The sequence below is a fragment of the Phasianus colchicus genome, chromosome 5, assembly GCF_987193195.1.
Source record: "Phasianus colchicus chromosome 5, bPhaCol1.hap1.1, whole genome shotgun sequence".
Lineage (NCBI taxonomy): Eukaryota > Metazoa > Chordata > Aves > Galliformes > Phasianidae > Phasianus > Phasianus colchicus.
In genome coordinates this window covers 12,342,207-12,359,299 of record NC_143440.1, presented here as the reverse complement: position 1 = coordinate 12,359,299, position 17,093 = coordinate 12,342,207, and the positions used below count along the sequence as shown (strand labels likewise).

The window sequence follows — 17,093 nt, the reverse complement described above, 5'->3', positions numbered from 1 at the left end:
AAGGAGAATTGAGGAGGAGAGTATGAAAACAATTGTACAATGTAGGATGAATTGATTCCTAGGTGATTTGCCTGCCTGAATCTAGACAGCATTTAGAAGTATCTCAATCAAATGTTTAAGAAATTAGCCTCTATTCTATTCCTCTATTTTGAATTTTCAGACATTGAAGAGATACAGTTGATTTTTCCAAAAGATAAGTTAAAAAGAAGAAAGTGTTTCATGAAGGCCAGATTTTGATTTAGTGAGAGTCACAGAGGAATTTGAACATAATTTCTTTTTGTACCTTGTTTCCCTGTATGACTCAAAACAAAAAGATTTTTGCATGACAAATCTGATCTATGCTGAATAAATTCTGTTCAGAAACATCTTTTTGAATAAGCATTTAAAGGAATGTCTAGGACTGGGTTCTATGACTTTTTTTTTTGTTTGTTTGTTCTGTTTGTTTTCTTTCTAGTTCTACATTGCACAAAAGGTAAGAAGGAGACTCGGTTAGCAAGATCTGTCTTTTGGCCACTTTTGGCTAATGGTAATAACTAAAATGAAATTCAGAGCCCCGCTTGGAATAATTAATTATTACATTTTCCAAGCATGAGTATTTGGGGCACCTCTTTTCTGTCACATGTAATCATTTAATACTCATTATGAAATTATGGTCAGAATGAGCTTAATAACTTTGCATTGTTGTGTTTTCAATTCTGTTATCTGTTACACAATGTTATTTTTCAAGTCCTTTTTTAAAAAATTGCAGTTTGCCAAATTTTCCTGTTTATGAACTATTCAGAGATAATTGAAATTGCCTGTTTCTCACATGTATCCTATTCATGCCATCTGCTACCTGAAATTTGGTTTGGATACTTGCCATGCAGTTGTAAAGTGCTTTTCATTTTTATTTATTTCTTGTTGACCATATGTTGTGCTTATATTTGGGTACATTTAGTGTCATATATATCTAAAAAAGAGAAAGCATACATTTGTCTTGATGTACCCACATTACAGCAGTTTACTTATTATCACCTGATGGTGTCTCATGCCCCGAATTAATTTCATAAAGGTTGGTATTCATTCATGTCAGAAATTGAGAGGTGCTTTCTCAATTAAACTTAAAATTATGAAAAAGTTATAATAGTTTAACTGGGGAAGAAGAATCAGTGGTAGTATTGAATCTATTGTTATTGCAATATTTCAAAAGAAGTAAGTTATTTAATAGCCACGTGTGATAAAACCCTCTTTCCGAGAAACTGAGGCATGAAGGGGTTGAGACACTGATTTTTCCACCACTGATGTTTTGTAAACCAGCCTGGTTTGCAGGAGTGTGGTGATAAACTGCTATTCCTTCATTCCCCTTTCATTCTAATGCGGTGGGCCACTCCAGGTGGCCACCCAGGAGTAAGTAGCTATTACAGCTTCTGCAGGCTTGCATTACCTACTTCTGCAGGTAGCTTTACAGTACTCGGAGGTTTCTGTCTCAGCTAGTTCAAGAATTGTTAGATTTCCCTTAAAACTAGTCAACAAAACCAAATTAATGAGTACGTATGTAGGTGTGTGGCACGACTGAGATTTGATTTGTAAGGATGTTTATCTTCTGCAGTGAGGTAGCATAATTTACTCCTGACTGTGTCAGTGAGGAGTAATGCTTTCTCTATTTGTTCTTGGAAATAAATTCTGTAGCAAATCAACCATTGTACAGCTTTCAGATTGCTTCAGAAATGTATGTTTGTGTATGTCTGTATATCTAAATATACATTTTGCCTGTATGAGAGGCCAATCAAAATGGCTGGGTATGCACACTGACTGCTCCTTCTCCTTCAAGAGTTCCTGCAAGCAAATTGTTGGAAGGAGGTCAGAGAGGAGTTGTGGCTTCCCCTCTGTAGCTCAGCACGTGCAAAGATCTGGCTGGCTAAAGAGGACTGTTAGGCTCCATTCCCAGATGCACTGCTGAGGCAGAGCTGCTCTGAGAGTCTTGCTGGACTCCTGTGGCAGTGATGCTGCCTCAAAGAGTCATGGCATGCATTTCACTTGATGTTTCTGACCGCTGAGCTGTCACACTTTGCCAGAGGGAGAATGGAAGAGAGTGGAAGTAGAAAGGTAGAGCTTTGGTTTGCTCTCCAAAATATTTGAAACTCTTGCATGCATATGCTCTGGAAAGAAATTCCTGAAGCCCAGTATAAAGAAATATTTCATTCTTTGAAAGCTGTTTAATTATCCACAGTAATCCTTAACATGGCTTTTGAGAGACAAGAGTTTGAAATCTTGTCTGCTCTGGGCTCACTGGCCCAAGCCTTTTGTTCCCATTGCCCTGAGTTTCACTGAACCTATACTGGGCCTAGGCAACTTCCTGAGAGCCTGTCTGAGCAAAAGTTGTCTTTTAGGCACAAAAGCGGAGAAGGAGAAAAAATGTGTTAACTTAAGGACTAGATAACTCTAGGCAGAGGAGAAAGGAAACAGAAGAAGCCAAAAAAGAGGACGGAAGCATTAAGGAAGACAGAAATTTTTCGCAATCAAGCTTACAGTGTAAGAAGTGAGCATCAGCAGAAAAACGATTTAGCCTTGCAGAGCTTTGGAGATCGCTCTGTTGTGTGCATAGGTCTCACCTTTCCACTTCTGGGTGCACAGAACCCCGATCCCTACAGCCCATGCATTACTTACGGAGATTAGAACTACGTCGTATTTGCTCTCTGGCAGTTAGCCCAAGGTCACCTGGCAAGGGTGGCATTTTTAGCATAAGTGCTATTATTTTTCCAGGCTCAGGGTTTACTGTTGTCATTTGACTTGGAAAATGTGGACTGGATGAATGGACTTGTTCCTTTTGTAGGGGATTACAATAACACATGGAAGCTTGTGAGTGCTTCTGACAGATGTGTTGGCGTCCTGCCACTGCATGAAGGGTGCGGCCCTGACTGACAACTTGCAATTATACGATGATGAATGGTTCTGATGTGTGTTCAAGAGAAAACCACTTTCTAGAAAGTGAAAGTTGTGCATGCGGTTCCTTCAAAGTAAGACCCTAACTTCTATTTTTTGTTGGGATAACTGATTTGGATCCCCTTTTCTATCAAGCTTTGTCTGGTTTGGATAAATAAGGGCCAAACCAAAGTTTATGTGGGGAAATTTAGCTTTGGCCCGTTTTGGCTTAAGAAATGCTTTATCTGCGTTTTTAGTCAAACTGACATCATCATTGTAGAAATACACATGCACACATGCAGAGAAATACTTAAACATATACACATGACTGTGCAGTAGCCAATAAGTTCATCAAAGAAAATCCATCGAGCAAAAAACCACTTTTCTGTCAGGGGTATAATTCACCCATCAGTAGGCCTGCGTAGCTCATGTTAGCGTTAATGGGAGTTTCAGCCACACACCAAAGACAGAACATACCCACAGATAACTTACAAATGATCTCTCTCTTTACTAGATTTAGTCCAGATTTTTACAACACAGTACTGTCAGAGTCATAGCTTCTGAGCAGCAAGACACAGAGAAGGTCCAGTGTGGAGCACCAGGGATCTTGACCCTGGCAAGTTGTTGCAGAAGATAGTTGATGTTGGCTGATACAGTGTTTTTTTGTTTCTTTTTACGGTGTAGGGACTATATCTACTGTCCAAAATAAATTGTGCAGTTTTAGGGAGCTATTGCGGATAACTTTGCCTGTCAGAGTTACGATATTGTCAGTTGAAACTAATACACCTGCAAAACACGAGCAGTTAGGCTTTTAGATTAGGATATGCTATCTAAGCAAGGAAAAGGATGTTATAAATATAGTGTCTAAAAAAAATCTGAAGTTTGCTTGATTTGAACAAAGATAAAAGCATTCTCTAATTATTCTTTTGGATGCAGAATTAATGGCTTACAGTTTCTTTATGTATTGGCTTTCAGTTTGTTCAGTTCTACTGACTCTTTTTGTGTAACATCGATCTCTGTCTATTACAAAGAGAAGGAAGCCTGATGAGACATGGTGATTTTTGCATGACTTAGCAGTGATCAAATCTTTTGATTTTACTATTTGTTTGTTGGCAGTATTTGTTCTTATTTTCTAATCAGCTATTCAATATGGCAGAAAGTTACACTTTTAGGGCATGGACCTCTAACATCCGTCTTGTGAACTTATTTCATCAGTGCAAATAAGATTAAAAAATACAATCAAAATGAATAGGCAAATTTTATACTTATTTGATAAATATGTGCATTAAGTAAATGACTGTGGCAATTTAAATTCTTTAACCTATGTTCTGTGACTAACTGCCTGTAATCTTAGCTGCTGAGTAGGCCCAGTTAAAAATTTTTCAGAAGAGAGATGTTATTGTCTTTGTAGCAAAGTTCACATTTAAACCACTGTTTATAGGACAATAAACTCATTAAGGAGCTGCATTTTGCTGAAGAAGTAAATACATTATTTCCTGTCAGCTGATAGGCTTTTGGACAGTACCTGCTCATGCGTGGATATGGGGAAGTTCACCCAAAGGAACTGTTGTTCCTAAATCCAAAGTCTTCTCTGAATTGTTATTACTTGCATAAAATTGGAAACTTTGCAGAACTTGTGCAATCTGAGCAATCTTGCTGCAGAGAAAAGAATAAAAATTCCGGATAGTTTCAGTGTTCCAGGAGTATTCAGGCAGCTCTGGGATCTGCAGTGACCTGTCTGCCTTTTGGGAAAAGCTATGCCTGTGCATGCTGCCTGCTCCCCTTGTGGAGATAAAATTTTGGTGCCTTTTTGACCACTGGCTTAGGTGGAGCACTAGAAGTTGTACTGGTTGAGATAGTAAGTTATGTGACGTATACAACTGTAGAAGAAAAAAGGAACAAAAGTCAATGAATTCAGTATGCTTAGACCAATGAGTTCTGAAGGGTTTATGAATTTCACTCAGAGTAATTAAGATGATTCTTTATTTTTTCCATTCAGAAGTGCATTAGGTGCTGCGAATATACTGTTAATAAACACAGTCCTTGTCACAGACAGCTCTCAGTCAAGTCCTATGATGAGAGAGAACAGGTGAAAATACGATTGGTGGAGAGAAGTGGGCACCGTAATGATGCTAGCATATTTGATACAAGAGCAGCAGTCGCAGTGAACCACCTGCCCAGCCATACATAAGGTGGTGTAAATTATACCTCGCCCATAAATAAGTGTTTAAAAAAAAGCTTAAGGAACCAGAGTCATGTAACTTGCTATGTTTGATACTCTGCCTTCTTATGCCTAAAGTGCTCACTAATATACAAATAGTGTGAGAGTGCCAGTGTGGGCAGGTTTGCAGACTCAAGATTAGAAGATCAGTTAATTGACAGAAAAAAAGATTGCATGACTGTCTAAGTGCAGTGAGTTCTACTGTTAGTGTTAAAAAAACACATCCTAGTAAGGTAATTGATATATGGAGTAAAAACAATGAAAATGCAACCAAAGGGTAATACATTCATTTCACCTTTAACATGTGTAGACACAAATTATATGGACCAAACCATGAGCATGTGGTGAACCTGGCAGCAGCCCAAGCTGCTGCCTTTGCCTGGATAGAAAGAAACTTTTGCATTGCATGTTTGATGCACACTGCTTTTTCTGTGTGAGGTCCATAGATGCAACCTTCTATACAAAGAACACACCCTAAGAAATTATGTAGTGATCTTAACTAAGAATACTCTAACAGGCAGGAAGTATAGCTTACAATTAAGAAATACATCTATCCTGCTGTGTGTTTTCTTATTCCCGAAGTACAACGGCATTAGACAATGATCTACTGAATGCAATAGGAGTCAGATCTTCACCTGCTACTTATACATTGAATTTGGTGATATTTAAATGAATAAATTATATTATGCCTTTCCTATGTCATTTAGCATTGTAATAAATATATTTTCTACCATATCCTGTTTGTTGGAGCTCGTAAATAAGAATTTATAACTGAGAAAATCTTTTGCATAGGGTTTGTCCTAATAACACGAAATTTTCTACTAGTCCTAAACATGAGAAAAATCCTTCTGAACAATTGTGTCTTTGTTAAATTTGCGTGTTTTTTTTTTTTAAGACTATATCATAAAACAGCATTTACCTCTACAATTTCAAAGTTAGCCATGCTTAAATTTTCTTAGAAGCTATGCATCTAAAATTCAGCTCATTAATTTAAACTGTTATAATGATAGAGAACAAGGAGACTTAATGTTTAAGACAGAAATCCTGTAAATAACCTTCGTTACATGCAGTAGAACTTGTAGTGAAGGTTGCAGCATACTTCTTCAGCTGCATTGCCTATTTCTTGCTTGTTAGAGAGGAGACTTAGAAAGTGAAGGTTGTTTATTTACAGAATAAGAAATATGGAATAGCTCAAAACAGGTAGCTGGAACCTACTGCATTGACCTTTCTCTGTGGCTGTGAAGGCTTAATTGCACTGAATATGTTTTTACATTTCTGAGTAGTAGATTTTGGATGAGAACTTCCCAAGAATTAAATCTGCTCTCATTTTCTTAAGTGACCCTCCCTTTTATTAGCTCAGACACTCATTGTATTGCTGTGCTACATATTCAGGAAAGATGCATGTTGTGATGAATTTGTACATCACCTTTGGGGGAAAAAATTGTTTCCTGATAAGAAATTGAGTGCACCCTCAGCAAGTTTGCTGATGACGTCAAGCTGAGCAGTGCAGTTGATACTGCAGAAGGAAGCAATGCCATCCACAGGGACCTTGACAAACTCAAAAGGTGGGCCCTTGCAAACCTAATTAGGTTCAGCAAAACTAAGTGCAAGGTTTTGTACTTAGATCAAAGTAATCCCAGATACGTATACAAACTTGGAGAAGAACTCCTTGAAAGTAGCCCTGTTGAGAAGGACTTAGGGTTCTGGTTGATGAAAAACTTAACATGATCCAGCAGTGTGAACTTGCAGCCCAGAAGGCTAGTGGTATCTGAGTTCCTTCAGAAGAGAGATGACCAACAGGGCCAGGGAGGTGGTTGTCCCCCTCTATTCAGCTCTCGTGAGTCCCCAGCTGGGATACTGTGTCCAAGTCTGGGTCCCCCAGCACAAGAAAGATGTAGAGCTTTTGGAGAGGGTCCTGAGGAGGACCATGAAGATGATCCAAGGGCTGGAGCACCTCTCCTATGAAGACAGGCTGAAGGAATTGGGCTTGTTTACCGTGGAAAAGAGAAGGCTGTGGGAAGACGTTGTGACCTTCCAATATTTAAAGGGAGTTTATAAACATGAGGGAAATCAACTTTGTACACCAATAGATAGGGATAGGACAAGAAGAAATGGTTTTATACTAAAGGAAGGGAGATTTAGATTAAATGTTGGGGAAGATTTTTACCAAGAAAGTGGTGAGAAGCTGGAACAGGCTGCCCAGAGTTTGTGGATGCCCAGTCCTTGGAGGTGTTTAAGGCCAGACTGGATGGGACCCTGAGCAATCTGATCTAGTACTTGATCTAGGGGTTCTACCTGCATCAGGAGGGTTGGAACTTGATGATACTTGAGGTCCCTTTTCAACCGGAGCCATTCCATGATCCTATGACAGTAGATCAATTAACAGATGACAGAGCGCATCCTGCTGTGACATCACTTATGGGCAGGCAGGGGAGGTGTGCAGGTCTGTTGATAGGACATGGTCAGCCAGGAGAGCACAAGGAACTGTGTCAGCCACACTAGGACAGGGTGCATTGTGCACTCTTTTAATTGGTGAAGCCTGATGTGGAGAAACTCAAACCCATTTTTCGTTCACCCGTTCTATTATTCAACACAGTTGATTTGCAGCAAATTGCCACTGTTTGCAAATCCAGTTCACTAATAGAATGGTTCTCAGTGAATGTGAAATTGCCCAGTGTGTTATATCCTTACTGGTCCATCTGAAGCCTTAGTGTCTGTTCTTATTCAAGCTGGGCTCTGAAGACATGATTATTACGCAATAGTTTTTTTTTCTCCTAGCATAATCTGTAAATGTAATGCAAACATAAATCATCTCAAAGTCTTTGTAGAAGAAAGAAGGGTAGTTAGTATACCAGCTTGTGACTAAGAGTGGGACTTCAAAAACGTCATTGATTTATTGGCTGTTTAGTGTGAGGTGCTTAGGTCCTGATTCTTTTCCAGAGGACTTTGTGTAGAAGTTTATATTTAGCTATATATATTATAGCTTCAATCTTAACACTGACTTTACATTGACACAGCTGCAGCTGTGAACGTTCAGCAATTCCTCAAATACAACCCCAGGTTTTTTTAAATTGAGCTCCCAGAAGATGAAGTACCATAAATGCGACCCATCATTTCTCCTTTTGCAATTCCCTCCCTTATTCATTTCATGTCTTTAAACTTCTGCAGTGAAACGTGGCCAGTGTTTGTGAGGACAACAACGTCATTTGCTCTGCGGTTCCAGTTTCTGCTTTTGTGTCGTGGTTGTCCCATGTGCTGAATGTAGCAAGAATCCTGTAAAATTTTTTTCTGTTAATTGCTTCTTTTTTTTTTTTTTAGTTTAATTTAAAAAGTGTATCATAGTGCATACAGAGAACAAATTTCCTGGAACACTTTATTTCCAGCACCTCCGTATCATTCCAGCACTTGACTTTACAAAATAAATAATGATCTTTTACAAGAAAAGAAATTGGTATGCTTAGGGAAGTGAATATTTTAAGATACTATTCTTGAAACTAAGTCTTTTTCACAGATTTATAATAAACCAGCTATTATTCCTGAAATATGTATCTATGGCAAGTAGCTTGGTGCTTGTGAGATTTGTAAACCTCCGAAGACTCCGCTTTCTGGGATTAGCTCAGGAAAGTCGTGTTTGTTCTGTATTTATATTTATGTAAAATGTGATAGTTTAAGTCAAAATTTTAGTGGTATAATGGAGGCCATAGAATTGATGTTGTCAGTGTATTTTAGTGTCCCAGAAAAGACTACATCATCTGCCATAGAGATCTTCAGGAATGGTAAATAGAGAAGAGATTCCAGCTATTGTTTTCATTCCTTTGCATCCTTGTTTGAAGTCATTTCAAATCAAGAGCATATTATTTTGCTTTCTTTGTATTATACTTTTACATACAAAAAAGCTGAAGGGTTTGTCATGAAAAATTCTCTTTGTTATACAATTGTTTTAATTTCAGAATATTTTATGTAAGAGCTGAGTTCAGATTTTTATACACAATATTAAGAAGCCTTCAAATCATTAAACAGATGTTTATTACTGCATTATTAGGGTAATGAGTAGAACATGATTTGGGAGAACAAAATAGAGGTCTTTTTGAATCATCAACATTTTGTTCATAAATCATCTGGTGGCACAAATTTTATGAGGAACATCAATCAGTTTAATAGAAATGTTTTCTTGCTTTATAAGAAGTCCCCTCTGTACCCCCTGACCGAAAACTAACATGGTATGAAGGATCTCACCCTTTAATTTTTGTATTACCTTTTATTTAGGATAGTTTTACTCAGCAAAACTCTTACTAACATTTTTAGAGCCATTTCACAAATTTCCTTCTTTGCTAAAAGATATACTCCTTAATTGACAGTGAACTTGAAAGGAGAAAATGTGATGTCAGAAACGCCTGCTTGTGCTACCAAATCATTCCTTGAGTTGAGATGGGACCCTCTGCTCGCTTCAGCTTGGGATGAGAAGCTGGGATAACTGTGTAGTGTTGAGAGAAAAGAAAATCTGACCCCAGATCCATCTTAAAAAGAGCCCAGTGTCTTGGTTTATGGCTGAACTGACATGCAGTCTGAAACTTCTTGAATTACTAGGGAAACTCTGTTGTAGAGGAAAGACGCTACATATTTCCAGAGGCTGTATGATGTGTGGTTAGTTCCAGAGCAGTTTAACAAAGAGAGATTTGAAGATTAAATTCTCCCTAGTCTGAATAATAATGAGAAGAATGTCACTTCAATTCACAAGTGTTTGAAAAGAGTGGATACCAAAGATGAAAGCGAATTGTTTAGGGTTATGAAAGGGTTGTATCAAGGAGTTGGAGGTATGAGATTAAGAAGGAAGAGCTAGACTGCATATGGGAAGAAATTTCAAATCCATTTAAGACTTGAGTAAACCTTAGTGGAACTATGCTTGTGAGTTCTAACTAATATAATGACTCCATCTGTTCTTTGCCATACCGAGGAAAAAAAGTCAATGCAGAAAGATGTGTAGATGTGAAAACAAAAAATAATATTTTGAAGTCGTCTTCCACCAGCAAAACTTTCTTCTTTTTCAAAGTAACAGATATTGCAAATCCTGTTGATTTTGTTACTTTGCAAATAAATGCATACTCAGAGACAGAAAAAAAAAAATCATTCTCCTTTGATAAATAAGTTTATGTAATCTTTTGCCCAGGGACTGCAAGCAAATTTGCACTCCCCTTTTCCTGACGAACCCTGATTGCTGTGTGGAAAGCTTCAGATTATCTCTTGCCAATATTATATCTGCTTGGGCAATAAATTGAGGTGCACATACTTAGGGAATAGGTGATTACATGTAATATACAGCATGCTATCATTGTAATGTAAATAAGGCAGTGATGTATACTTCAGTGAATGCAGCCAATCTAACAGTAGAGTATGGCTTATAATGGATAGGAAACTCTAAGTGGAGGAATGAAATGTACATGCAATTTTGTCAGGCTTAAGAGATATTTCTCTTCTACTAATATGCCAAAACACTGCATGCAAGCAATCACACCGACATTTCAGAAAGTTCCCTGTGACATACAGTGTATCGTCTAGTGCAGTGTTCATGAAATTAACATTTTTCTGGAGTAATCATGTACAATTAAGTGACCAAATAGTTCTGAGGCAATACAACTAGATATCACAGGAACTAAATATATTTCTTCGCATGGATCCTGCATGTTTTAGTTGAGCCATCATTAGCATGTTTATAATGGTTCTAATTTAGCACAACATTTTCTGAATTTTATCCTTGAGTCATTTACAAATTGTTCATATTGAGTAAACAAAGGAAACAGATTGCATTTTATACTTAGTAATTTATCTGAAAGAAGAGGGGAGGGTTAATTGTCTGAAAGTTTTGCTCTGTTTGGGGAAGTGATTCTAGTCTTGCATTGCTTGGCACACAATGTCTTTTTCCTTCTGTTCTGGGGAAAAAAAAAAAAAAAGGAAAAAAGAATGAAGGAGTGAGTAAAATGAAAAATTAGGAGCAGGACAAGATTGGCCACTCCCAAATGGGAGTGTGGAGCAGAATTGGAGCTGGCACGAGATTATCTAAAACAGTTGGTGCATTCCTTAATGATCAAGTGCTTGAGAAGTCCAGCTCTCTCTCACAGAGCATCTGTGTTGATGTTTATATCAGTACCCTGCTGTATGGGAAAAGCATGCTTTCTCTTGTTGCTTTTCTAAAAATAGTGTGGCATATAGCATTGTATGAGTTATTTTAAGAGAACAAAAACATTTGCAAGGTTAAAGGTTCTGCTTTTTAATAAATAAATGAGAATAAAGGTCAGGACTGTATCTTGGCTTATTTTTACATGAAATTCAAACTTCTTTTATCTAGAGTTTTGCACAGAGCACAGTGTTCTGTGCAGATACTCTTTGCACTGGCAAAGTCCTGTTGAAACAAGCCATCTTAGGCAGAATTGGTACAAGCTTCAGACTACAGTTTTTCCCACTAGCCACATCATAGAAAGCGGGTCCGGAAATCACCCCCAGTTGCATTCCAGTGTTTCTGTTTAGAATGTCTGTTGGTTCGTGCAAGATCTAGACCATTCAAGTGGTGCAAATGAATTCAGAGGAAAACCAGAACATTTTAATGCCTAATTATTTTTAGTGAGCTTGGAGAGTTTTAATTAAAAGTTAAGAGAGCTCTCCAAGCTCTTACAGTTCTAATTTTATCATATTGTGGAAATCTTGTCACTGTGAAAAAATGTACAGCAGTTGGCAGATTCGCTTGGTTCCCTGGTCTAAACAAAACTGTAGTGCTAGGTAGTCAGATTGCAGACATGCTGCTTTTGCAAGAAAACTTCTACTGTGAGCTTACTCTGCTTTTGCTTATAAACATAGGAAGACTTATTTGCACTACATGCACTTTTTGGTTTTCTTTTTTTCCTTTTTTCAATGCAGGTTGCATTGAATGGGGAGCAAGTTGTGATTCATGATCAGAAATGTACTGAACAAAATGCTTGTGAGATAAGCAGTCTCTGCCAGAGATGTCGCAACCTAACTAGCCAAGGCAAAGACGTGGATAGAAACAAGCCACTATGAGAGAAGGGAATAAGCCATTGGCCATGATTTCTTTGCTCTTTTAGGGCAGGAACAAGTTGTAGAGTTTAGGAGTAAATCCTTTGTAATTTGCAATAAATGTAACAAAAAGGATTAGCATATTTTCGTGTTCTAAACATCAGGTTGCTTACTTTTGTCTTGTGACTGTATTTCCGTTCTCCAGGAATTTGGCTTTTGAAAAGTTGTTCAATAAAAAACAAACCAACCAAGAGCACTCCCTCCCCTTCTCCCCTTCCCTCCCAACCTCCACCCTCCCCCCCCCCCAAAAAAAAAAAATCACCAAAAAACAAAACCTAATGAAACAAAAAAGCCACCAACAAACTCTTGGCAAAAGAAATTAGTTTGCTACCTAAGAAGCATGGCTGAAGTGCCTTGTATTTTAATTTTCTGTTAGACCACAACAATTAATTACTTTAGAAGAAAAGCATGGAAATTGAGAAGGATGAGATGAGATTCCCCTGACCTGCCTCTCCACTGACAGCAAGATTGGAGCCAAGCTGCTTATGAGCAAGAAACAGTGCCTGTACATTACAAGTACGGATTTTGAGCCTTCAGGCTGATTTTTGATTAGTTTTGTATTGTTGCTTTCTCTTCTTTTATTTAAAGTTTCTTGAAACAGAAGAGGATAATTTACGTTTGCAAAAAGAAAAAAAGTAACTATGGCAACAAAGAATCTATTTCAGTACATTCCAAAAATTTTAGGTCCTCAAGTGAAAGAAGGAACTACTCTGAAAGTAAGTAAGTAAATAAGTTCCTCTTATTTTCCTGTGTTGGCCCACAACATCAGAGGTGGATATCGGTGGTATGCAGACGAGGTTGAACCTTCCCACCTATATTCTGTTACATGTTGTTGCTGTGTGACAGACAGCAGCAGAGGAACAGTCTGACAGAGAATGTCATCTGACATAGAAGTGCAGGTAGAACAAAGAAGTGTCATTGAATTCTTTCATGCAGAAAAAAAATGGCTCCTACTGACATTCATTGGTGCTTGCTGAATGTTTATGGAGACCAATCAGCAAATGTGAGCACAGTGAAGTGATGGGTGGTGTCTTTCAGCAGTGGCAACAGTGATATGAAAGACAAACCAAAGTCTGGATAGCCATGCAGATTTTTATAAGCATGGCATGCAGGCTTTTTGTAGCTGAGAATTTTCTCTGTCAAACAGTATTATTGTGCTCTTTGCATCTGCTGTAGTTTCCATGGAAATAAATAGGAGGCACTACTTTTGGAGCAACCTACAATGGACCTGGTTCTTTAGTTTTCTTGTGTCAAACACCAGCTAGGGTAAATCTAACTTATAATTGTGCTTCATTCAGCAACATTAGTAGAGTACTAATTTTATTTCATTTTTTTCTATTCTGGACTACATTTTTCGCTCTCTGAAGATGAGCAGTGGTTTGTATTCTTGTGGTTTAGATGGCAAGTCTTAAGCTTCGTGCGCTTGAGAAACACAGTGTCACTTGAGGTGTGGAAAGAGCAGAATAGGGAGCATGGCGACAAAATGCTAGGTGCTGTAATGTTTATTTGAGGGTTATTTGATTTGGGGGGAAAGAAAAACCTGCTCTTCTGTAACAGAAATCCATTGAAGTAGGCCTTGTAAGCACAGATACGCTTGTCCCTAGGTCTTCAGAATCTCATTTAACATTTATTAAACAGTACCTTTTCTCTAACAAAGATTTCATAGATGCTGACAGGGTAATTCCACTTTTGCTTTTTTTATCATGATTTAGGCTTGAATGATGCATTTGGATTCATTTGACAAAGGCTGTTCTGAAAGACACATTTTCTCCTGTGGAGATGAAGGCAAATAAATGTAATGAGAGAATATAAACATAATGCTTAGAGAATAATAAATGTTAGAGAGGGAGGAGCTTGCAAATTGTTATTTAGTCTCAAAGCTTGCAAGAACATACTCTTCTCATGTTTAGCAGAGACATAGCCGCCACTATTCCAATACTGTTCTTTTAAAATGTAGACGGGAAGTTTCTTCTCCTTCTGTTGAGCATCTGATCATGTTTTCGAACTGTTTGCCTTGTAGGGTGTCTGATTTCTCTTCTAATTCCTTTACCCTGTCTTTTCCAGTGCTTCTTTCCGTGAGATGTAACAGTTCAAATGCATGTAGGAAAATGTCACCTATACCTTTGATTGAATTATATTTCTGTATTGTTTATGAACTTGCAATGCATTTGCAATCATTATTAATAAATCAACATGCTTTTGTCTTCTGTCACAAAGTAATGTATATATTCAAAAAGAATTGTATGCAAAACAAGTCATGTTTTAGAACTCATATCATTAATAATTATCAGTTTTCAGTATTGTTACAACATGTTTTCAGGGAAGCTTATTATAAAAGAAATAACAAGGCACTGCACAGTAGCAAGAATAAGACAGTTCAGTTGATCACTGGTATAGGTGTTATAAATATGCCAGTCTGTACTATAGTGTTTTATTAAGTCTCAAAAAGTCAAAGCTGATTTGAAATAATAATGTCTGACAGTCAGTGCTTTGAAGTTTTGCTGCTGCACTCTCACATTTAGGCTTTCTTTTATGTATGACTTTACCATAAAAAACAAAAACACACACATGGCATGAGCACTTTTTTTCTTATCTGTATTTCAAAGAAAGTAATAAGAGGCTACTTCAGTGAATTAAAAGGGAAGAAAAAAAAAAAAAAGGAATGTTCTCCCACCCCCCAAATCAATGAGGATAGGTGCAGGCCATTGTTAGATCATACAGTATTCATGTTAGCTACAGAGGGAGTTGCTAACTTGTTGAAATAAATAATAAAAAAAAATTTAAAAAATAAAAAAAAAAAGGAAGAGTAAGGAAGAGACGAGAGGGAAAAGCTATCCTTGATAGGAACAAGATGACTTTCATTTACTTGGAAGAACTTGAGAGCTTGGCTGTGATAGCTAACACACTCGTTCTTCATCGCCGGTTGTGCTACAAAGAGCTGGATTCCATCCATTCCATGACTGATTGATTACCCAATGGACAAATGTTAATTCTTTTCATCGATGCTTTGTCATTGTGGAGAGATCCTTTTCATCTAACACCTAGGCCTTTTTTTTCCCTTGGCTTTTTCTTTTTTTTTCTGCTTATTTATCTTTTAAAATCCTCATTCACCTCTGCAAAGCTCTCGTGTGGTAAGATCCTCACGGCGCTTTAAAATCCTTTACAATTAAAATTGCTAACTTAGTTTGTATTAAAGTGTGCTACAAAATAACGCACAATTATTTCATTTAGTTATCTCAGTCTGATTGTTGTTAACCTGTTTGCTGCCCTCGAAAGAAACAATAGAAGAATATAAAGGCAAGAATCTCTGTGTTGCTAATACAGTAAATTCCTTCAGTGCAACTTACATGAGTTTGATCCTACATGTGCAGTACAAAATATGCGACTTTGCAGCATAAACCCAACTGTGGTTTATAAAGTCAGTGAGAAGAGCTAAAAATGTATAAATGCTAATTTCTTTCTTTGCTTGTTTTATAATTGTCTTTAACAAGAATACCCCTGAATTTCACAAATGCTGGGATCCACAAGATTTTGTAATGGTTCTGAAGCAGAGCCTCAGTGCATGGAGAGTGATGCAGTGCAGATGTGAACTCGGGCTTCATCGATGTTCAGTGCTGGATTCTGAGTTGTTTGCTTTCTATAACGAAACAAATCAGAAAATGAATCGATATGGATGAAGACAATTCACTGATGTCAGAAGGCATCTTTGTAGATTTTATATATGTGTAAAAATTAATTTTTGGCACACAAAGAAGAAAAAAACCCTTTCTTATTCTCAAACCTTTTCAAAATGTGTGTTTGTGAACACTGAATGCAAAACTTGAAGGGAGATTTGCCTTTCAAGTATAAGCCTTTATATTTAGGTTTGTGTTTAATGCAAAGGACCTCCAGAGAGCTTGAACATATACCACAATTTTAAATTCTAAAAATCATGCAGGTTAACCCTGCTAATTGAAAATGTACAGGAATTTCAAAAGAGCTATTTTTACAATGTTATTAAAAGGCTCATTGCGTGGTCTTGCAATCTTCCCAACAATGAAATACAGTGCTATAAATTGTGTGGTCAGAGGTGTAATGTAGAATTCGAACAGCATAGAGGTGTTGAAAACAACTCTTAAATATTTTTTCAGTCATATGTAGAAATAAGAATTGAAATAAGAATTGTAAGTAGCAACATGATTATATCTTTTCCATTCCATCTCTTTCTCCATCTGTCTTTAGAAATATTTTCTTTGCCCTTATACAGCATAGTAACTCAATGGATGAACAAGCATATTCTTAGGCAAGGTAAGATAGGGTATAAAGCAAGTGCTTTCAAAGGAAGTATTTTACCAACTCTTGTGATATTCTAGAATCATTTCTCTGAAATGTAAATGATATTCCATCTTTGTATGAATTGAAGAAAATATCTAAGCAATAGTAAATATAACCTATAGCAAACATCACAAAATAAAACTCCAGAGCTCCTTTTGTGTTTTTTTTTTTTTCCCCCAGGGATGAGGGGTCTGAGATTTTGGCAGAAGAGAAACAAAACCATGTTTTTAAACTAATGCTGGTATCACCAAAAAAAAAAAAAAAAAAAAAGGACAAATTATAATGTTCTATTGATAATTGATGGTTATTTCTTGATTCTTCTATTATCAGGCGAGAACTCATAAAAGTAATAAGTGCCTGTTATTGTTAAAAGTAAATTATTATTATACAACAAGTATTTTAACACTGCCTATTGCAACTTAGAGCTCCTTAATTTTGTCTCTTTCATAGAAAGATATAATTAGTAAATAAATTAGCTTTTCTACTGAAATATAACTTCAAAAACATGTACGAGCTGTGTTGTCTTTACACAGAGGCTTGCATAGTGAGAATGTGTTTCAATTAAAACCTG

At 37.1% G+C, this 17,093-nt stretch overlaps 1 protein-coding gene and 1 long non-coding RNA gene across 24 annotated transcripts in view; one reads left to right on the top strand and one right to left on the bottom strand.

Moving 5' to 3' along the window:
* The window catches only part of SOX6 (SRY-box transcription factor 6), a 411,364-nt gene that overhangs the window by 217,583 nt on the left and 176,688 nt on the right, over positions 1-17,093 (top strand). The gene's annotated exons all lie outside the window — the stretch shown is intronic.
* Positions 4,868-8,447, bottom strand: LOC149917747 (uncharacterized). Its single transcript, XR_016466705.1, has 2 exons — positions 7,418-8,447; positions 4,868-4,971 (listed from the first exon to the last, which is right to left on the bottom strand). It is a non-coding gene; the product is annotated as an uncharacterized LOC149917747 (long non-coding RNA).